The sequence below is a fragment of the Leptonychotes weddellii genome, chromosome 4 (assembly GCF_054177405.1).
Source record: "Leptonychotes weddellii isolate Sample4059 chromosome 4, ASM5417740v2, whole genome shotgun sequence".
Taxonomy (NCBI): Eukaryota; Metazoa; Chordata; class Mammalia; order Carnivora; family Phocidae; genus Leptonychotes; species Leptonychotes weddellii.
The window spans coordinates 70,197,006-70,221,470 of NC_138372.1; the positions used below are offsets into that span (position 1 = coordinate 70,197,006).

At 36.5% G+C, this 24,465-nt stretch overlaps 1 protein-coding gene across 6 annotated transcripts in view; it reads right to left on the reverse strand.

Moving 5' to 3' along the window:
- Nucleotides 1-19,221, reverse strand: part of ZNF644 (zinc finger protein 644) — a 101,765-nt gene extending 82,544 nt beyond the window's left edge. For 2 of the 6 annotated variants that reach the window (XM_081818768.1, XM_031021134.2), the window contains exon 1: nt 18,927-19,221. The gene's annotated coding sequence lies outside the window, so the exon portion shown is untranslated. The other 4 variants (XM_081818762.1, XM_031021142.2, XM_081818763.1 and 1 more) reach the window with 4 other exon arrangements.
- Nucleotides 19,222-24,465: the final 5,244 nt, after the last annotated feature.

The window sequence follows — 24,465 nt, forward strand, 5'->3', positions numbered from 1 at the left end:
AGAGGACTGTCATTATTTGACATGTTTGGTGGTTTCTTGGAAGACCCCACTCCTAAAGTTACCTTAATTTGACCTTGGAGCTCACCCAATGCAGAAAGAGAACAAAACAAAACTTTTCCCCAAGGGTGTTTGTCAAAAAACTATCAGAGGCCACTTTTTTATATTGCAGCTGACCAAGGCAGTGGATAAGACAAACAACAGGCTAACCAAAAGAGCTGAAAAAGAAAAACTGGGTGCTAAGAAAAGCTGCAATATATTCCTGAGAATCTAGATGGTCACATGTAAGCATAGGGATGTGCATATGCTCAGGAAAGGCCTGAGAAGACCCTAAGCACTCACCTCTGGCTAACCAGAGGCTCTGCACAAGCAGGAAGTGTAAGGCAAAATTATAAAATTCCTTTCTGAATGTTGAGACTGGGAGATTTCAGGCATTTAAGGACATCTCTGTTGAATTATTAGACCACTAAGCTAACTGAATAGAAACTTCAGGGGCCACCCATGATAAAGAATACAGATTTTACAGGGGCGCCTGGGTGGCTCAGTCAGTTAAGCGTCTGCCTTCGGCTCAGGTCATGATCCCAGGGTCCTGAAATCGAGCCCCACATCGGGCTCCCTGCTCCGCAGGAAGCCTGCTTCTCCCTCTCCCACTCCCCCTGCTTGTGTCCCCTCTCTCGCTGTGTCTCTCTCTGGCAAATAAATAAAATCTTAAAAAAAAAAAAAATACAGATTTTACAGAATTTGTTTAAAAAAACTCTTTATTAGTTTAATAAACAACAAATAGTAACAAGCACTGGGAAGGGGAGAATCTGATTATCAAAGCTGCCACATTATTTAAAATGAAGTTTTCAACAAAAAAATGATAAAACTTCTAACTATATGAGAAAGAATGGCTCATACACATGGGAAAACAAACAAAAAGCAGTCAACAGAAACTGTCCAAGGAAACACAGACATTAGACTTACTAGGCAATATTCATAAATCACTTACTTTAAACATGTTCAAAGAACTAAAGGAACTTTGTCAAACGAACTAAAGGAAAGTATGAGATGGATGTCCCACAAACAGAAAACATAGAGAAAGAAATCATGAAAAAGAATGAAACAGAAATGGCGTTGAAAACTAAAAAAATTTAAATAAAATTAAAAATTCACTAGAAGTTTTCAGCAGCAGATATGAGCAGGCAGAAGGAAGAAATCAGTGGATGTGAAGATCGAGATTATCTACTCCAAAAACAGAAAGAAAAACAAATGAAGGAAAAAAAAAAAAAGAGGAATCTAAGATACCTGAAGGACACCATTAAACATGCCAACATACACATAATGGGAGTCCCAGAAAGAGAGGAGGGGAAAGGGCAGAAACAATATCTGAATAAATAATCACTGAAAATTCCCCTAAATTTAATGAAAAATATTACCCTAACACCCAAAAAGCTCAAGGAACTCAAAAAACAGAGAATCCTGAAAGAAGCCAATAGATAAGTGACTTGTCACGTATCGAGATCCTCCATAAAATTAATAGTTAATTTCTCATCAGAAACCATGGAAGCCAAAAGGCAATAGGAAGACATATTCAAAGTACTGAACAAGTAATACTGCCAACCAAAAAAATGAAAGTTAAGACATTCACAGATAACCAAAAACTGACAGAACTGGTTGCCAGAAGACCTGCTATACAAGAGATACTAAAAGCTGAAATGAAAGGACACTAGGCAGTAACTTGAATCCACCTGAAGAATAAAGAGCATAAAAAAGGTAACTAGATAGGTAAATAAAAAAGACAGTATAATTTTTAATTTTGTAACTTTTTTCTTCTATCATTTAAAAGACATATAGAGGTAACTTACATGACAATAATAGCACAAAGGAAGGAGAAGGAATGGAGCTATACAGGAGCAAAATTTTTGTATATTTTTGAAATTGATATTAATCTGAACTAGACTGAAATAAGTTATTAACTGCAATTCCCAGGACAACCACAATGAAAAAAATATATAGTGAAAAAAAGGAACAACGGATTTTAACGGTACTAGAAAATAATCTATTTAGTACAAAGGAAGGCAACAGTTGAGGAATAAAGGAACAACAGAAAAAAATCTTAAGACACAGAAAACAACAAAATAGCAGACATAAATCCTCCCTTATCAGTAACTACATCAAATGCAAATTAATTGGTCATTCCAATCAAAACCCAGTGACTGACAGAATGGGCAAAAAACCACAATCCAATTAGATGTTATCTAAAAGAGATACACTGTAGGTTCAAAGACACTTTAGATTCAAACAAGCTGAAAGTAAAAGGATGGAAAAAGATATACCAAGCAATCTGTAACCAAAAGAGAGCTGGAGTAGCCATACTCTTATCAGACACAATAGACATTAAGGAAAAAAAGTGTTGAGACAAAGAAGGACATTTTATAATAATAAAAGGTTCAATTCATCAAAAATTATAGATCAACTATAAACATATATACTCCTAACAATAAAGACTCAAAATATATGAAACAGAAACATATAAAGTTGAAAGGAAAAATAAACAGATAAAAACAAATAAAAATAGTTGGAGACTTATATACCTCATTTTCAATAATGGATAGAACCAGACAGAAAAACGCAAGGAAACGGAAGACTTTAACGCTATAAACTAACTAGACTTGACATTCATCTACAGAATACTCCACTCAAAACAGCAGAACACTTTCTTCTCAAGTGTACATGGAACATTCTTCAATACAGACCATATATTGGGCTATAATACAAGTTTCAAAAATTTTAAGGAAATAAAATCATACAAAGTATGTTCTCCACACACAAGGGAATCAAACTAGAAAGCAGTTACAGAAGAAATACGGGAAATTAATATGTGGGAATTAAGCAACTAAATAACCAATAGATCAAAGAAATCACACAGGAAAATTATAAAATATGTTAAAACAAAAGCACAAGTACGCCAAAATTTAAATGATGAAGTGAAAGCAATGTTTAAAGGGAAATTTATAGCTATATATTCCTACATTAAAAAAAATCTCAATTCAATAACCTAACCTTTGACCTTAAAAAAACAAAAAAAGAAAAAACTAAACCCAAAACAGGCAGATGGAGAAAATAATAAAGATTACAACTTAAATGAAAGAAACTGAGAACAGAAAATACAGAACAATCAATGAAATCAAAAGTTGGTTCCTTGAAAGTATCAATGAAATTTACAAACCTTCAGAAGGCTGGCCAAGAAAAAATGACAAATTATTACAATCAAGAATGATAAAAGGATCATTACTACTGGCGTTATAATAAGAAATAAAAAGGATTATATGGGAACACTAGGAACAAATGCATAGCAACAAATTAAATAACCTAGACAAAATGGACAAATTTCTAGGAAAAAACTACTGAAACTGAATCAAGAAGAGGCAGAAAATCTAAATAGACCTATACCAAATTAAAGAGATTAAGTAATGAATAAACTTACCAAAAATAAAACAGGATTAGATGGATTCTCTGGTGCAATCTACCTTTAAACCAAATGTTTAAAGAATTGACACCAATGCTTCTCAAACCTTCCCCAAAATAGAACAGAAAGGAACATTTCCTAATTCATTTTATGAAGTCATTATTTTACCTTCATACCAAAACCAAGACATCACAGGAAAAGAAAACTATAGATAAATGTCCCTTTTGAATAAAATCACAAAAATCCCCTCTATTTCACGTGTGCTCGCATACAAGTGTTTCTAAAGACATACCATCTAGATCCTCTTTTCTTCTTGTCCCAATCTGAACTGATCATTCTTCAGACCTGCTGCACAGCCCACCCTTCTTGGATTTCCCTCACAATTTTAGTTATGTGTTCTCTTTACTTCTCTCCTATACTAAATTCTATTTCCTGGAGAATTCCTCTTTTTTACTTAACCCATCATTTTCATAAAGTCCATGTCCTCTAGTAACTTCCTGAGATACAGTGCAATGGAAGGAAATATTCTAACAACCTCTTATGTTTCATAATTTTAGTCTATTCCCACACTTGATAGCTTGGGAAGGTACAGAATTAGTAGTTTGGAAATACCTTTCCTTCAAGAGTTTTGAAGGCATTATTCCATTAACAATTCCTTTCCATTGTTACTGATTCCTAATCTCTTTTATATGCTTCATATGGGAAAGCTGTTGGGATCTTCCTTTTATTTCTGGTGTCTGAAATTTCATCATGATGTACTTTGATGTGTTGTTTTTCGATCACTATGCTGAGCATTCTGTAAGGCGTTTCAATGTGAAAACCCAAGTTTTTTGTTCAATTATATTAATTTCCTCCACACATTTTCTCCCATCCTGTAATTCTTTTTTTTTTTTTTTAAAGATTTTTATTTATTTATTTGAGACAGAGAGAATGAGAGGGAGGAGGGTCAGAGGGAGAAGGAGACTCCCTGCCAAGCAGGGAGCCCGATGCGGGACTCGATCCAGGGACTCCAGGATCATGACCTGAGCCGAAGGTAGTCGCTTAACCAACTGAGCCACCCAGGCGCCCTCCCATCCTGTAATTCTTATCTTTCATATGTTGAACTCACCAAATATGATCTTCTAATTTCCTTATCTTCTACTTTACATCACTTTTTGTCCTGCTTTCTGGAAGATTTCAACTTTATCTTCCAACCGTCTGCAAGAATTTAATATTCTAAACTTCTAACTCTTCTATTAAGTATCTCATATTCTATATTTCCAATCCTATTATTTCACATTCTAAAGGTCTAAGAGCTTTTGTTTTCTGAGGGTTGCCTTTTTACTTTTTATAGCAAGCATCCTTTCTTGTTTCAAAGATACAATTATCTTACTTCCAAACATATTTCAGTAACGTTTTAAGTTTGGGGTTTTTTTTGTGGGGGGGACTGCTGTTTCTATCTCTGCTTTCATACTGGGGTTATCCTCAAATGTTTAATGATCCTTATTGTCATATCTTAAAATGAAACATATAAAAGCTATCTGGAAATCCTGTGTTAATGGGTAGGTGTCATTGCAAGATGATCAATCTGGGCCCATCTGGGCCATTTCCCTGGGTAGATCCACATCTGTTATTATCTGTTGGTCTTTTTTCCTGATTGTTAGTTTGCTATAACAGGATTAATCTTCCAATCTCACATCTGGGGTTATGAGCCTGACCCCCAGTATTCTCAGAACTAACAGAGAAAAAGAGGCTGGGGATGATTCCTGGTTCAACATACAGATTGCTGTGTAATTCTGTTTTTTTAGTATGACACCCTAACCCAAGCTGTGTGTGGAGTTCTCAAATACAGAAATCCTCCATTTGAATATCAGAGAAGAAACCTGAAGGTAGGAAACCCTTTCCTAGTACCACAAGTGTTGCTTACTTGTTATTATACACTTTTGGGCAATTCTTTCAAAGTACATGAAGCCACCAATTTCTGAAGCATCCCAGAGTATACAGTACCAATTCTAGGCCTCCCCTACTAAGAGCAGAAAATTCAGTTTTCTCAGATCTACAAAATTAGTTACCACTTGCTGCTTTCAAGCTTCCAAAGTTTTACTTCTGTGATCAACTTTCCAGTTTTCTTTGTCCTTGACACCCAATGCCTTTTTAAGAAAACCACTATTATAGGGGCGCCAGGGTGGCTCAGTTGGTTAAGCGACTGCCTTCAGCTCAGGTCATGATCTCAGGGTCCTGGGATCGAGCCCCGCATCGGGCTCCCTGCTCAGCGGGAAGCCTGCTTCTCCCTCTGACCCTCCCCCTGCTTGTGTTCCCTCTCTCGCTGTCTCTCTCCGTCAATTAAATAAATAAAATCTTTAAAAAAAATTATTAAAAAAAAGAAAACCACTATTATAATTCTATTAGGAATTTGAGAGCAAAGTAGTTTAACTCATGATGTTTAAATGAATATTAATCTCATTTGTTTTTTGTGTCATGTGCTCATTGTCGTTAACCTCTAATCAGTATTAAATTTAAGCTTAAATCCCAGGAGTACACAGAGTTTTCATCATCCAAGGAGTTATAATCATTTGGCTTTAACATCTAGTTTTATTACTTTAGTCAAAAAACATTGGACTATACAATTCAATTTCTCTAATTTAAAACTTCAAATTCTCTTTGAAGCCCAAGACACAATTTTTTAAAAATTCACAGGAATTTGAAAAGAATGTCTGTTCTCTATTTGGAACAAAGTTTGACATACATCTAGTAAGTAAAACATACTGCTACTCAAATCTTTATAGCCTTAATTTTTGTTTATTTGTTCTATTAAATTCTGAGATAAAGTTGATATTACTAATTTCTCTAAAAAAAGGCTACTTACTCTACACTTCTCATTTCAATGCTGTTTATCACACAAAAGTTCAAGCCTGATAGTGTTTAGTAGTTCTTTTTATTAATTAAAAAATGCCTTTTTTCATCCATTTTACCCTAGAAAGGTTTTCTCCTTTGCTTGAATTGATGAACTTGTAAGTTTTCGTATTTTTGCCATTCCTTTATTTTTAAGATTTCTGTTATTATGTCTTAGATAAAACTCAAAACCACACACCAAGAATTTTTAATTCAGTATGTAAAGGTGGGGAGTGAGGAGGACCAACTCCCATTACATGAAGAAAAAGCTATTGGAAGGGTTTAAGGTAACCAAACTTGACAGGAAGTTGGTGAATAAGTTTTGGAAAATAATATGAACCAGGAGAAAGTTAGACAAGGAATATCATACTAAAGGACACCTACGTAGGATGCCATTTGTATCACTCTAAATGGCACTGCCATCATTAAGGCATTCACTGACCTAGCATAAGATTTTTGGTTCCATCACAGCAACTGGAAATTATCTCCATCTCCTCCACCTCTTTCCTGTATGAACTTTTTGGTAGGATCAATGTGTATGGAATAGTCAATTTTGTTTCCTAGTCCCCATCCCTCTCAAACTGCGGCCTCTCCTCATGCACATGGTGATTTTTCGTTGTTTTTCAGCTTGTATAGACCCAAGGAGAACAAAGAGGTGGGGGTGGATCCATTTCCAAGAAGTTTACAGGCAAAAAGGGAAGAAGAAAAGAGGTCCAGGGGAGGGCTTTCAGGGAAGCTTCCTATTCCCATACCAATAGTTCATCATGATAATCAGAGAGTAGACCGTTCTGCTGTCATCCCTTCTCACCCATACTATTTATACCAAAATGCCAAACTTCAGAGGATGGATGAAATCTCTATTTCCAGTGACAGTAGGGAACAGCCTATTTTCTTTTGCTTTAACTGATATTTCAACAGGTAACTTGGACACAGTCAAATGTACCTCCCTATTTTATCATGTTGCCAGAAACCTAACTTCTTTACTAACTGAAGTTAACCCTATATTAACTGTGAGAATGATTAAAATGTAAACTTGTTAAAATAAGACTAACATACTATCTTAAGTTCCTAGACTCTATTAACTCCCAAATTCTGTTCTATTTACTAACTCTAAAAAGGGCAGAAAACAATTTTTAATTGTATTACTTGTATAATTTTTTCATAGTTTTTAAATTCTTCTGTTTTAAGGGGCGCCTGGGTGGTGCAGTCTGTTAAGCATCCAACTCTTGGTTTGGGATCAGGTCGTGATCTCAGGGTCGTGGGAATGAGCCCCACATCAGGCTCTGTGCTCATCGCACAGTCTGCTCTTAGCTGCCCCTCCCCACAGCGAGTGCTCTCTCTCTCTTTCTCTAATAAATAACTCTTTTAAAAAACTTCTTCAGTTTTAAGAATAATCTTACTCACTTTAAGACATGGTACACATTCAAGAACTCTTAAAAACTCCAGTAAAGACAAACAACTTACATCTTAAATTTCAAAAAATACTTCTGTTCCAAGGGAACTATAGGAATCTTTTCCCCCAATAAAAGCAGTGTGTTCTCAACTATCCTAAATTTTAAAATAAGCATTTATTTTAAAACAAATTTAAACACTGAAAGTCCAGACTAATTTTTATTATCTGTTTTCCCACCAGCTCCTATACCAATTAGAATGTCTCTTAAACCATGGCTACAATATACTATTATAACTCAAAATACAACATTACAATTACAAACAAGCTCTTCTTATTATTCATCTCAAGCATTTTTTTTTAGTTCAAAGTACTAGCATTTCAGAAAATACCACTATAGCATAACTTTCTTGAGTTTTACTTAGTTTTCCAATCAAACTTAAAAGGTCATCAGTTTTTTATAGAACAAAGCAGATGTATCCCAATTAGTGTTAGTAACTTATTTGCAAATTGTGTGTCCAAGTAAATTTATTTTCAATAGCTAGAGATAACAAGACTGTTCCATTCTAATTTTAACTTTGCATGACAAACAGGAGCCACACACTTCACCTGCCTGATTTTAAAACTACCCATCCTTACTCCCTCCCTCCCACCAAGATAATAACCTCTAACTTCCTCACTTCAATCTTTCTCTCAGTCATGTTATATGTGGCTGCTAATCTTTTTTATTTTTCTTCATTTATTTCTGTTCAGTGGACTTTAGTTGAATCCCTTATTTCTAATTTCTAATTCAAATTTCTTTAGATTCCTCCAGCTCAGGCCACAATCTTATCAAATTTATTTTTCATTACATTCATTTAAAATAGATTCTACTTTGAATAAGGAAAATGCTTGCATTCCACAATTCCCATCTCTGTGCTTTTTAACATACCTTTCTCCCTAGTTGATACTCCCTTCCCTCCCCACTAATCTATTCATACTTCTTCAAAACCTAGATTATAAAAATATTTTTGCCAAGAAGCTTAATTAATTAGTCCAATCTTACTGGATACCACTCATTTTATTTTGTGTCAACTCAGTAATTCAAATATTTCATTATTAAGTACTCCTCAAGTTGTGTCTTAGCTCATGAGCTCTTTAGAGGAGGAACCATATCCTTTGCTCTATTATTTCAGCATTCTTACCCCCAGTGAGATACTACATGAATTCTATATAACTAACCCAATGAAAACAAGCAAAGGTTGGAGAAAATACAACCATACAATAAGGTTTTTCTGCATACAAAAAAATCCAATCTCCCAAAACTAAATTCAAATATAATAGCCATTTTTGTCAAAACAACACAAAAACATAGAACATACCCTTAAATGTGTTTTTTCTACCCAGAGAAGTCAGCTCTTAAGGCTGTTAATTAGTAACATTTGAACTGTTTTGTTTGTGGTTTTCTAAATCTTACCCAAAAGGTATTATATAAAATTAGTATTTTGTAGATAATAACCATATGTTTTCAAGGTCTAATCTAACCAATTTTGCTTTAGCCTTCTATACTTCACAAATACAAAACCTACATAAGTTGATAGATGAGGTTTTATTTCTTCAAGACAACTATTAAAATTCTTAGAGCAAGAGTGTATTAAGCAAAGTTATTATACATTTTAAAAAACCAAAACTTTAAATATTTTCATTCATAAATTCAAAAGTATTCATAACCCAACGTTAACGAGAAAGGTATTTTCTTTTTTTTTTTTTTAAGATTTTATTTATTTGCCAAAGAGAGAGAGAGAGAAAGAGAAGCAGGCTCCCCACTGAGCAAGGAGCCCAATGCGAGACTCGATCCCAGGACCCTGGGATCATGACCTGAGCGGAAGGCAGATGCTTAACCATCTAAGCTAAATGTCCACTTCTGCACAATTTATAAAACATATCTAGTCCTCAAAACTAGGCATACTAGAATGTAAAGATACATATTTTCATTGTTATATATTTTTTACAACTTTATTATAATACATATTTCAGAAATAAAAATCCTTCTCCCAAAGCACCAATTGTTACACTAGTAAACAGGGCTTCCGCTGCTCAGTATTTATGAAACACGATGTTGTAACCATTAATTCCATTTGAAAAATAAAATTGATTCAAGCGCTAGAAGTAAAATCATGATCACTAACTCCATTTCAGTTCTCATTTAGTAAAGTGTACCTCATGGATTTTAACCATTCAAATTTTTGTGTAACTGTCCTTAAGGTAACATTTTAGTTCTTTACACATAAATGTCAAAATCTTTCAGGTTGAGAATGGATACTGAGCTGTAAACAGAAATATACCAATTTATTCTTATTCCTACAATCACAATCAGAAATACTCAAACGCCTTATTAAGTAACCTGCGATGCTTGAAAGCTAACTCACATAATGCTTAGAAGCTACTATTAAAGAGGTTCCAAAAGCCCTCTATATAAGGAGGCAATCCAAGACCTCCTCTACCTCTTGGCTATATGCCTAGAAAATACTGTAATGAAAGCAAGCCAGGTAACTATGTTATCTCTAGAAGCAATTCAAATCTCTGCATTCTAAACAAATTTTCTCACCATAAAACTTCTAAAGGGTCAATATTAATGAAAACTAAGAAACACCTCTCTGATTTTGGCATAAACCACACTGGGGGAAAAAAAAAAAAGGAAGAGCCATGGAACCAACTACTTACCATCTCATTACCTCCAAATTCACTTAATGCCAAACAAGGATAGAAAAGAAAGAGATTCAAGCCATCAATTCTCACTACCCTTGGAAAGGAGGACAAATATGCCATAAACAAGTTCAAAAATAAGCCGAACTTATTCATGGTGATAGAGATCAAAATAGTGGTTACTTCTGGAGGGGGAATTAATAGGAAGGGGCAAAAAGCACCTTTCTCAGTGTTCTGTATTTTGATCTGAGTAGAAGTTATGTGTACCTATATGTAAAATTTCACTGAGCTGTATTCATAAGATTTGTGCACTTCACTGTCTGTAAGTTATATCTAAATAAAATATATAGGGGCGCCTGGGTGGCTCAGTTGGTTAAGCATCTGACTCTTGATTTCAGCCCAGATTATGATCTTGTGGTCGTGAGATTGAGCCCCATGTTGGGCTCCACACTCAGCACAGAGTCTGCTTGAGATTCTCAACCTCTCCCTCTGCTCCTCCCCTCCTGCTCTCTCTCAAATAACTAAATACATCTTTAAAAATAGCACCTGGGTGGCTCAGTCGTTAAGCATCTGCCTTCGGCTCAGGTCATGATCCCAGGGTCCTGGGATCGAGTCCTGCATCAGGCTCCCTGCTCCATGGGAAGCCTGCTTCTCCCTCTCCCACTGCCCCCTGCTTGTGTTCCCTCTCTAACTGTGTCTCTGTCAAATAAATAAATAAATAAGATCTATTAAGATAAATAAATAGGGGCACCTGGATGGCTCTGTCGTTAAGCGTCTGCCTTCGGCTCAGGTCATGATCCCAGGGTCCTGGGATCGAGCCCCGCATCCGGCTCCCTGCTCCGCGGGAAGCCTGCTTCTCCTTCTCCCACTCCCCCTGCTTGTGTTCCTGCTTTCGCTATCTCTCTCTCTCTCTGTCAAATAAATAAATAAAATCTTTAAAAAAAAAATAAAGATAAATAAATAAAATTTAAAAATAAAAATAAATAAACCATTTAAAAATAACTTACCAATAATGGTCAAATCTAAAACCTTTTCTCAAATCTCATCCGTTTTGATCATTCTCCATCATATTGCTAATCTCCATCATATTGCTAATCACAGAACACCAATATACCCTAAGCACAAGGAGACCTATGAGGCTTTGTTAGTATTCTTCCGGCATTTTTCTTGTTCTGCCTCATATTAATTCACTTAAATATTAATTCAATATTTATCAAATGCTCATGTACAAGACATGGATTAAGCACCCTCTAACATATATTTCTCACATACACATCCCCCATACAAAACAAATTCCCTAGATTCAAGCCACTCTATTATGTGATTTCAAATTATATCTCCTATTTTAATTCCCATCACTTTACAGATTTGTTCTCCAGCATACTCTTTTCTTAGCTATTCTTTAAGGCTCAGTTCAATTTCTACTTCATCCTTTCTCCATACTTGTATAGAATTTACTATCTATAGCTGCACTGTCCAATATGAAAGCCATGTCACTACTAGGTACTTGAGGTTTAGCTAATCTGAATTGAGATGTGCTTTAAGTGTGGAACACACACTTTTGATTTTGAAGACTTGGCATGGGGGGAAAAAAAGAATGTAAAATATCTCAATTGTATTTACATATTGAAAGAATGTTTTGAATATATTGCATTAAATAAACACATTAATAAAATTAATTTTACCTATTTTTTATTTTTTAACAAAGCTATAGAAAATTTGAAATCACATTTGTGGCTCAACATATTTCTATTGGGCAGTGCTGCCCTATACAATCTATAAAAGTCCCACAAATTATTTTTTAATACATGCCATTCACCCAACGATAGTGTAAGAATTCAATTATTTTTTCCCTTTTATAGTGATTATTACATTAGGAATTACAGATAATAACTAAAGAGAATTAAGTGCCTATTTAATTTTAATATCATTTAAAAATATTTCTAACAAGGAAGCTTATGGCATTTCAAAGTATAAAAATATTTAAAAAGTTATTTAAAAAGTTGTTCTCTGATGGCTATAAATTGAAAATGTCATCTACATTTTGTGTATATCCAATTTTGAGTTAAATGTCTCATCAGATAGTATTATTAAACCTGTAGCTTTTCTAATACCAGGAAGTATTAGTTCTGATTAACCTACATTATTTTTCTTCTTGGTCACTCAGTAAAGGAAAAGGCAGCTTCCACTTTGACCAATATCATTGTACCAATATCTAGTAGCCAAGACAAAGAGCCTTTATATGGTGGTATGAATAAACAATGTGGGCAATAAGACACCGCCTGAAATAAGGGTAGGGAGAAAAATGCTTTTATAATGTTGTTTTATAAGTAGGAAATAAAACTTACAAATTGTAATAATTAGGTTAAAATATAGATAGAAAGGAGAAGAAGACAGAATAGAAAGAACTTTTCTATAGAATCAAGATATGCCTATGTTCAAACTTGGCTGCTGTACCATTTACTATCTATGTGACCAGAGTCTCAGTTTGTTTCCTTGCATAAAAAATGGGAATATATATATCAAGCATTATTATAAGGAATACACAGTAGATATTTAATTAATGTCAGTCTCATATCCTTTTCCTTTAATACTAATGACTACATAATGGTGATAAGATTATGGGTGACTTTTCCCCCATTCATTTTCCAAACTGCTGAAACTATTTTTAAGCATATATGAAACTTCTAATTTTTCATACTCACACCCCTCTGCATGTGAACTTAAAAATATTTACTAGCTTCCTTTTACAATTTTTTTTAAAAAGCTTAAAATTTGTGTTGGTGGTGGGAGAAGTAGGTGGTAAAAGAAAAATTAAAGAGAGAAGTAAGCTTAAGACTATATCAGCACAGACAAATACAAAACAAAGTATAGAGAGGAAAACAGCAAAAGGAAATGCTGTTTGAGGAAATTCCCCTGACTCAGACTAAGCAGTGAAAAAATAACATGCCTCTCCTCAATCTAGCTGCTGCTGAAGCTACTCTTCTCTCCTATCTGGGGTTTATATGTATATTCTGTACAAATATACACAGCCACTCACCCTCTTCTCTCTCCTAATGACCACCATCCTCATCGTCAAAAATTTAAAGGAGAGTAAAGAAATTCAGGATGTTTTAAAAAAGATAAACCAACACACTGGTTGGGAAATAACTTCACTAAAAATGTACTCATTCCCAAGTGCATTTATTCATCAGCTGACCAGTAACAAAAGGGAATGTGTTCCTGAAATACTGAACCTGATTAATAGCTTTTGCTGCTAGAACTGGAGAAGGCAAACTTTGTTGCCTGCCTCTGACTTCCTAACAACCTTACCTTTGTAGACATGGGTCTAAAAAAGGAACAACAGCAAAAATATACAATTCCAAATCACTTGTAGGTGAAAATTCCAAGTTACTATAAAAAAAATATTAAACAATAGTAACAGTAATAACTATTATTATAAAAGATAACATTTGTGTACCCATTGTGTACCAGAAAGCTAAGGACTTTACATGAATTGTGCAATGTAAATCTTAAGCTTCTATGAAGATATTACTGTTAAATCCTCTTGCTTAGTGCTCACACAGCTAGATTTTTTTTAAGTACTCTCTATGCCCAATGTAGAGAGTGGAGCCTGAACTCACAACCCCGACTCAAGAGTCACATGCTCCACCGACTGAGCCAGCCAGGCACCCCCACACAGCTAGATTTTAACCTCATCAGTTTTACTTCAAGGCTTACACTTTTAAACCTTATCTCATCCTGCCTCTTTATTCATAATTGCAAATGCAACTATGATTTCCTGTGTGTGTGTGTGTTTGTGTACGTATACACATTTATGTGTGTGTGTATGTATGTATTATTCAGTAAATCAACAGTAAGCAGCAGGCAATTAATTCCCACTTTGGCAAGGTTTAACCCACCTTCACAAACCATTCAACGGTTGGCAACCACTCCCTCCCCAATAAATGGTGTTTTGAAAATAATAGTTACATTTAACTTCTTCCTCAAGAAACTGATGAAAAAGATTTGCATTAAGCTTTCCAGTAAAAGGATAAACACCATGGAAGAAAGCATAAAAATGTTAATCTTTTATAAAAGTTAGATAAATAACTGATATAATATAGATATATATGCTTTGTGAACTGTAAAGTACTTTAATCCTAACACTTTATTAGGATTTTATTTTAAATTATCCATTTGGCTTCCAAATATTTAAATTTCTGGACTTCGTACAAAAAGTGTTTTAAAAACTTTTAAAAGCTATATATTCAACTTCAATGAATGATACACATACTAAAAGGCTTAATATCTAAAAATCGTATTTATCACTCTAACCAACTTCAACTGTACCACAATCTAGACTAATAGAATTAAATTGCAAGGAACAAATTACTCATCTATACTTTTTACAAAGTTACTTACAAGATCACAGTTCCTAGAATCCCAAAAGAAATGGGAAGGCTATACTTTGCAAAAAGAAGGGGTAAAGCAAAAATTAGTAGAGGGAGAGTATAAAGGAAATATCTTAGAAACACTCATCTTAATCCAGCCTCACTTTCCTCCATTCGGGAGAAGTGTGCACTGCTGCTTCTATCCTGGCATGCTTCTTTTCTTCCCCCTGAAATCCTCTGCTTTTCTCCTCCTGGAAAGTCATCCACAGGACTTTTTGTTTTCTTTGCTAACATCTCTCAATTGTCAAAGGATCTCCTACCTTGAACTTAAAAGGACAAAAACATAGTAACTCCTCATAATTACGTAAGAGTTCCTAGTATATTCAGAGAATAGTAACTCCACAATTCAGATTTGGCAGCTCTTAGAAAAAATTTAACAATAGAGCAACTAAGACCCTAGAGATGAGAAAATACCTTTTTCATGGAGACCCCCACCTTCCTAAAGAAAAACTATGAATTGAATTTGCTGTTCTACCTTCTAGGTCTCCAGTGATCTTTATATTTGTTTTTAAGAGAAGAATAGAAATACTTCAGCCAACCAGCAGGGTGAGCTAGTGCTAGAATCAGATTGATTATTGTCGATTTTCTGAAAATTCAAAGATGTAAATGGTTTGTAATATTAAAAGCAACGATTTCCCTCTAATAAACCCAAATTAAAAGACAGTACTTCTAGAACTGCTTTAGTCATTGCTACATCTCATAACTTTGTAAATATTTACAAATTCCATCTACAAAATAGTCTGTATAGGGATTAGTGATAATAAATGTAAAAAGTTAGCTCATCTGAATACCTATCCAAAATATCATAGTAGCTATCCCTTATTCTCATGTTTTATTGTATAAGGCTATCAATTAAAAAGTTAAAAGCACTTTTTTAAAAGGACTGCTAAAAATTAGGAATGGATAATTCATCATACCTATTTCTGAATTCAGGGCAAACTCCTACCTTAAGACTGTCTGAAAAGCAATCATGAGAAAAGTATTCCTACAAGAATAAGATCCACTCTTTTCCTTTGGAATCACACCCTGAGAAGAATCGAAATAAGTAACCCTAACTCTTAACAGTGTATCTCCGACAAACCTTTATCTTTTCTATCAATTTCTCTAAACTGCAGGTATCCCCACCACTTCTAGTGAGTGTCCTTGATTCTCTTTTCTCCTCCTGCTACCCAATACAGTCTCAACTCAACCACATTTCAAAAACTCTCCCTCTTACAACTTGAATAACAAATTAAAACTGCAAAATGTTTAAGGTTTGCAGGTAACAGACTCACTTTGTAATTAAAAATCATCTGAGAGTAATCCTAATTATCATAAGACTAAAATGTAAGTAAATCCACTCGCACAGTGTTGAAAATTAAGAAATAGTTTATGAACTTTCTTAAAAATTCAATAATTTAAATGCACTTTAAATGACCCATAAAAGCTTTAAAACCTCAATACAATTTAACAAGTTTTTGTTATATTTGATATCCAAAGAAGTTAAAGAACTGTGGGGTCCTACCATAAATGATTTTGCTACTTGCTGAATTTCCTAACAGATCTTACAGATCTACTATTCAGTGGTCGTAGTAATCTTAACAAGTTGTTTTTAACAAGGGCCAATCTAAGTGGCATGTCCATTTACCAAAAAAAAAAAAAAAAAAACTATTACAAAATGAAGGCACTGTATCATTGTTTTTGGCATCTCATTTCTTATGTAATAACTGGTAGTAATGACAGTTATTTCAAACTTACCAAGAAGTTCATCGAGCTGTTTGTTTCTTTAAATTTTGGGGGGTCAAGACTGCTTTTTGAAAAACTCCAAATTCAAAAACATTGCTCCAAAATTACTTAAAATGTCTGTATTTTGTATCTGGAATTATTTCACTGGAAGTCACTTTAAAAACTACATCGCCATATCATGTTAAATAACAGTTTTTAACTTACTGTCACAGAAGTTCTCATTAAAATAATAGTATCTAACAGATACTTTCAAACATACTCTCGTTTTATTTTTCAACCATTATTAGTTACAGAGAGTCACCTTCTCATCCCAGCAATGTGACCAATGAAAAGAGCAATGGGGTAGAAGTTGAAAAGACAATTTTCCATTATGCACTAACATAATCATATCTGGCCCTAAATATATCATAAAACAGTGGGTATAACTAGCTGTTCCCTGAGATTCCTTCCACTCTAACACTGCATGACTCAGTAATACATTTTGCCAATGTTAATGTATCTTCCATTCATTAATACAGTAAGATTGTTCTCTATTAGAAGAATTTAGCTAAAAGGGGGAAAATATATATCTGAAAGAAGCAAGGAAAATGAAAGTTTTAAGTTACATTAAAAAACTCAAATTTTAATTTGAACAGAGATCTAAAGTTAACGATCTAAATGTGTTTATCCCTTCAATCACACTATTTACTCTGTTAGTATGACCTGGCCAAAACAAAACATTAGTTGTTTCCAAGTTCTGTACTTCAAATGTTAATACAATATACAAACTATGATGTAGCCGTAAGTGCAGTATAACGTTATATTAGAGTTCTAAAATTTACACTGCCATGATTTTAACAGCAATATACTTATCACTGCACCAACAGTGGTCAAGCCTTCATGTTTCACCCATTAAAATGTCTAAATTTTAACTTCCTCATAAAAACTAATTTTTTCTCACCAAAGCTACCAAGGCAGGATTACTGCCATCAAGTTCCCTGGATACTTACACACGACACTGTAGGCAAAGAGCAGGTTTCCTTTGAGTAACTTGAGTTGTCTATTTTTTGACATGCTTTCCTTCTTGGACCAAAGAAATGTAACTAAACTACTGCAGAGAAGCAATATACTATTAAGGCAAACCTAATCTATCATCCAGATGCAACAAGACAGGCATTAGTCGGAACTGGCCAGAAGAGATGATGGTGTTTTGGTATTTCTGTTGTAATTATTGACTTGTATACAAAACAGGATCATCATTTAGGCCCTCATTGTGTTTACCCCCTTGTTGAGTACTTCTTAATGACCACACAAAATCTGAAGTCTAAACATAAAAGTTTTATAACAACTAAATTTATGTCAATATTACTCAGACAGTTCAAGAAAAGTTTTCCACTAATGTTGCTAAACCATGGATGGATCCCAACACGAGAGTCGTCTGTGGAAGTCTCGTAACAAGAAACCTTTAGCTCCACCACCTAAGTTTCCAATCACTGAGAAGGGTCTGGGACAACTCATCTTCAGGTTCACGGGAGAAGTGGAGCACACCTGCTTTCCTCTGGCAGAGATTAAGCTCCCAGGGACACAAAGGCCAGGGAATCAGACCTGGAGAAGCAAAAAGCTTTAGCTGAACACCCACCAAGCCCCTGGCAACCCAAACACTTTGGGCCATTTACCTCTTGCCGTTACTTCCCAGGCACCTAGCGGCATAAGATCTTGCAGAACAGGGGGAGGGGACGGCTCTGCGGTCCTGGTCCCCCGTTAGGGGAGGGGTGTGTACAGTTAATGCCAGAGCTGGCGCTTCTGGCCAAAACCGAGCAGCTCCGGAGAGGGGTTGGTGACTGCTCTCGGACCGCCCCGTTACTCAGTGCGTTGCAATGGCGACCGCCAGGCTCCCCAAGCCGCCTGATCTCGGCCCCTTCCCCCTACTGCTCACTGGCTGCTCGGCTGCATGTGACTAAACAAAACCCCCAAGTCTAGTGCCCAGCTCAGCCCCTTTGTGTCCGCTACCGGATCCTCCGACGCCGCCGTAGAAAGGTTCCCCCCCCCCCATTCTCCGCCGAGTCCCGCCCCGCGGCGGCGGCCGCCGCTCACCTCAGGCTCCGCCGCCCCCCGCGGCCGCTGCGGCCGCCGCCTCCCCGAACCCGGGACCCGGGCTCCTTGTGTAGCACCAACTCCGCCTCCTCGGCCGCCGCCGCCATCTTAGCCTGTGCGGCAAAACGCGTCCTTTTGGATGGTTGGGACCCAGCCTAGGGCGTAGCTCCCCGGGCCCGAGCGCCGAAGGTCGGGTCCCCCAAGTTCTTCCGCCACCCTCAGTCCCGCCGCCGCCACAGCCCAGAGGTCCGAAACCCACTCGAGTCCCGGAGAATCCGACCAAATAACCCCTGAAACTCACAGTTTGGTGCCGTGTGCGTCAAACCGGGGCGACGTTGGGAGCGCGCGGCGTCCCCGCGTCACACGCCGCTCTGTACGCTACTCGGCTCCAACGGCCCCCCTCCGCTCCCCGCTTTTCGCCTCCGGCCCCGGTTCTCACGGCGCAGGCGCGCTGCTTTCCCGCCTCTACCGAGCTGCGGGCCGCGGGGGCGGCCAGCGAGGAGCTCTTGGGCGGCTTTGCTCTGATGGAGCGCCTGGGCCAATTAGGCAAACGGGGGCAGTAGAAACAGTGCACCACTGTTCTCGGGTGCCAGAAACCAAACAAGGTCACCTCCCCCAGCGCTGACCTAATCACTCTCAAGGAGGTTCCCGCCCCAAAGTAGGCACGCTCCAAATATGGTGGTGCCCAAACTCTGCAAGACCCAAGCACTTAGGCAAGCCTAGGCCCTTTAAGGTGGAACAGGCCCATATTTGATTTCCATAACCACTAGCGTGCCAGAATTCCTTTTCTTTTCCTACTGTTGATGAAAACAGTTAAGGAACTCAAGATTGCCAGTCACAACTGTAATGGCAGAGGAAGGTTTGGATCTTAAGGGAACCAATTGTTGGGAGATGCTTGATGGCCAGGCAAAGCATCAAATGTGGCAACTTGATCAGCAGACCAGCCTACCCTAAAAGGTGCCCAGGGTTTGGCCCAATTTGATTCTTTCAAATTTCAAGTGCAGGGAGGATATTTTCTCCCTGCGTTACTCAATATGCCAGGAGTCTCCAAATTAAGGTTGTATAAGAAGCACTTGAGATACCGGTTAACACTTCAAGGAATCGGTAGGTCCCAAGAGAGTTCTGGAAAGCTTCCTTTTTAACAAGCATCCACCCCAAGATTCTGGGGGCAGAGTTTCACACACTACACTTTGAGAAACACTGACTTGGAGCTGTTCTCTTTGCTTTTGAACTGAGCAAACGAGAAGTTGCTAATGTCTGACAACCAAAAGTTCCCAAGGAATCTGCAAGTCCTGTCTTAATAAACTCTTCAGCTTTTCTGAATCTCTGTTTTCAATTTAAAAGGAAAAAAAAAGTTTCATTATTTTAGCAACTATCATAAACTGTGCTCCTCCAAACCCTCAAGATGTTATTGATATTCAGAGAAATACAGTATAATTGCACTTACTTGACAAGAATGAGGAAAATTCTCTTTCCTGTACTCTAGTGACTATCAACAGCAGCACAAATAGATCCCCAAAAACAGATATTTACACTTGCTGCATTAGTTAATAATAATAGCTAACACTTTTTTTAAAAAATAACTAACACTTTTGAGCGCTTACTAGGTACCAAATATTGTTCTAACTCAATGAATTTCATTACAACCTAATAAGGCAAAGGGAGGTTAGGTAATTTTCTCAAAGTCACACAGCTCTTTAGACTCTTTAAAATGTGAATTTTCCTTCCTTATTTACACAAATGGGTAAGTAATAAAATATAAACGTGTATATTTTTTCAGCCAATTGAGGGGGATCCCTTTGGGTCATCTCATCTGCAGAATCATTAAAATTGGACCATCTCCATTTACTACTGGACTTACAGTTAATAAAAATACTTTGTACTATGAAAATTCTCCCAACATTGGATCACTACAAAAGCAGTTACCAAAACAACAAAAAATAAACAAAAAAACCCAACCTCTGTTGTGAGTGTACACTACTGACTGGCTGATGTGCAGACAGATCCTACTATAAGCAAATAGAACCACTTAGAACTCGACCATGATCCGGAACTTGTCTTACTAATGAAGCTGTTTGTTTATACTAGAATCCAGCAACTAAAATGTGGTACTATACATATAGGAGTACAAGTATTAGTAGTAATTATATAGTAAAAGTAGAAATAGTTGATGAAACTATAAACAAAATAGATGTCAAAAAACTTGGTAAGGGTAGAAAGCTTGAAAAAGGTAATACAAAAAGAAAAAAAAATGTAGGCAACTAGAAAAATCCGAGGACCAGTTATGTGATACAATGCCAAAATATTTAAAGACATTAAGAGGAAATGGCAGTTGAGAATAAATATCAAGATGTAGAAAACGGGGCGCCTGGGTGGCTCAGTTGGTTAAGCGACTGCCTTCGGCTCAGGTCATGATCCTGGAGTCCCTGGATCGAGTCCCGCATCGGGCTCCCTGCTCAGCAGGGAGTCTGCTTCTCCCTCTGACCCTCCCCCCTCTCATGTGCTCTCTCTCATTCTCTCTCAAAATAAATAAATAAAATCTTTAAAAAAAAAAAAAAGATGTAGAAAACGGTTTGACCCTGGGAGAAAATTCACAAAGCACATTTACTCACCGTAATAAAATAATGCTCTGATAAATGCACCTGATTAAGAATCTTTTAAAAGAAAGACAGAGAGAAGAAAGTTATTCCAGTGAATGGAATTACCCAATAAAAGATTCAAAGTAAACTGTGGTCTCAAATGACCTAATCAAAAAGAAAACGCAGTTTGATGTTGGATAAAGCAGGTGATTCTCCACATTCTAATACTTCTGAATTCCAAGCAAAAAGAAAAAAATGAAACCTCATTAATCTACTATCTTAGAAATAAAGTCAAGTTTTGGATTTATCTTACATCCTCACTAGTTCTAGACCCACCTCTGAGTATGAAGACTGTAAGGCAGTCTCATTTGTGGAACTGCAAATATTATAATGTTTGTCAGTTGGGGTGGGGGTAGGAGGATGTTTGGCATGGAGAAAAATGAAGTAAATAGAAATCAAGTCTTATATTTATTTTTGTCTCACATTTACTCCAGCACAGAGCCTTATGCATAGCAGGTATGCAATAAACAATTTTGTTCAATTCAACCAATATTCACTGATTACTTACTCTATGGAAAGTGCTGTACTAGGATTGGAACAAAAAGAAGAATAAGACAGTTTGTTGTACATATTTAATAAATCGTAGTTGGATGCAAGAGGAGCTTCTACAGTCCAATAAAAGAACTAGACAAAAAATACAAGCCACTCTCAATTTACCACGGAATGAGGAAGATGAGGAAATACGTAATAAAGATTTCAAAATCATAGTTAAAACCTCATAAGGGGTGTCTGGGTGGCTCAGTCAGTTAAGTGTCTGGCTCTTGATATCAAGGTCCTGAGTTCAAGCCCTGCTTTGAGCTCTATGCTGGATGTGGAGCCTACTTAAAAAAAAAGAAAAAGAAAGCTTTTTAAAACAAAACCTTGTAAAACATGGTACAAAATAGGTTAAGTACATATATATATTTTAATATTTAGTAAGAATTATGTTTAATATTTAGGAACACATTTACTACTTAACTCATCAGCATATCAGAAGTAGACCATGAGAGTCCATGAGAGTATATGTTTGTTCACAGAACACATGTAGAGAAAGAAAATAGTGGGCTATAGAAACTTAAATAAAAAATATTTAAGGAATAAGTGAAGAAGTCTAAGAAAAAAAGAAATGGAGGGACAGAGGTAAAAAAAGGAGATTCAGGCATGAGAGTAACCCCACAGAAGCCAAAGAAGTATTGGTAACAGCTGACTACCATAACAAATAACCTCAAAGGCTTTACACAGTAAAGTTTCATTCTTATTCAGGTCACACTCCACTGCAGTCAATGGGAAGGAGAGGGGAGGCCCCAAAGCACCGAAGGTCCTTCCACCATTTGACTGTGCCATCCCCTAAAATCTTAGAGTCTTCTATGAGAAGAGTCTTCTGCAAAGAGACAGAGAGTACACATGGGGAAACCAGTGCAGTAAGTTGAAGTGGCCAAGCCCAGAAGTGGCACAAATCACTTCTCACTTTCCACTAGTCAGCAATTTAGTCACATGGTCCCACTTAACGGCAGGCGGAGCCTAGGAAATGTAGTTAGGCGGTGTGCCCTAGAGGAAAAGGAAATGGGACTGGTGAACACAAAGCAGGGGCTCTGCACATCCTGAGTAAACGTAGCAAAGAGGTTATGAAAGATAAGTGGTGTCCACTGGGTATACAAGATCATTGGTGACCTTGATAAGAGCAAGGTCAGTGGAGTGACTCAGCCCACTGCAGTGGGTTCAGGAGTGAATGGAAAAGAAAGAAGGGGAAATAGCAACTGAGCCACTGGACTCACAAGGCTGAGAGACTAATCTCAGACTCTAGGTAAATGCCACTGCTCAAGGATTCTTGGCAACTAACCAGCCAGCCTTCTCTTGGTTAGAAGAAAGCCCTCACCAGGACTTCATCAAATTTCCACACACATTAAATCTGAGAAATGCCTTTATTGTTTATTTTTTCCGCTGTGAAAGATTCCAGATGTTCCGGGATATTTGGTTGAGATCCATCCAAGGAAAAAGGGCATCTGCAATTTCAGCCATCCCATGTGCTTTACAATAGAAAATGAACATTAAAAAGTAAGCCAATATATTCCACTATATGTATTGATTTCCTTTGTAATCAATAATTAAGAGTTATAACTGTACAAGTGTGTTCCATTAACTACATTCTAATAATTGGAAATTAGACTTTGATATCTCTAGTTTAATTGTAAATGAAATTAAATATCTTCAAAATGAAACTTAAAATTTTCTGTATCATATATTTACTTAAATTTTCTAAATATGTTGAAGAAGGAAAAGAACAGTACTTACAACCTTTAAAAAAATAGATTTAGGAAACATTAAGTCTGAAATAAAAATACAGTTCTAAAAATGTGATACAATAATGTCATCTTTATTTTTCTTATCCATTTCTCTTTTTGTTCCAAGACATTAAATTTTTGCTTACAAACTCTGTCAGATTTATTCCTGATTGCCATACTTCACCCTCAACATAAAATGGCTTTGGTCTCCAGGTAGCTGATGAATTTAATCGTTTTCTATCTAGGCCTGAATGGTGCACTGAAAATATAGAGTCATTCTCTTTTTTAATAGTCACTTGGTGCCTACAATATTCCAGGCATTGTACTGGGCCTCTTGGAAGATGTGAAGGTAAATAGGACACTCTTGACTCTCAAATGTCTTATGGTCAAATAGATCAAAAGTCACATGCTCAGAGTGCTGTTTGCATTTAAAATTGACAAAGAGGTCAGCTCATTGTTCAACTAGTGCCTCATGTGGTAACGATAATGCCAAGAAGTCATTTTCCTCTAGGGTTTGGCTCTTAGCTTTGCAGGTTGAGAATCAATTAGACCAGAATTGATCAAGCTCAGAAGCATGAAATATATAAGAGACAAGTGTATAAATCACATGTTAATATATTAATTTACAGGAAAAGTTTTGACTGCCAACCATAATAGAATACTCAGACAGATTGATCAACACATTCCCTCCCCTGTAGAGAAGGGTGCCAGGAACGCCAAATTACTTGCTCAATGAGCATGGAATGATATGAAAATGATATTAACAGATGGTGTCATGAAACTTTGATAGCAAACTGCACTCTGCCATGAAGATGTACCTGTCAAGGGAACTTAAGCTGTTAGTCTGTTCTCACCAGGAAAATTACTCTTATTTTCCTTAAAGATATATAACAATGTATTAAAACAAACAAACAAAAAAGATGGAGGGGTGGGGCGCCTG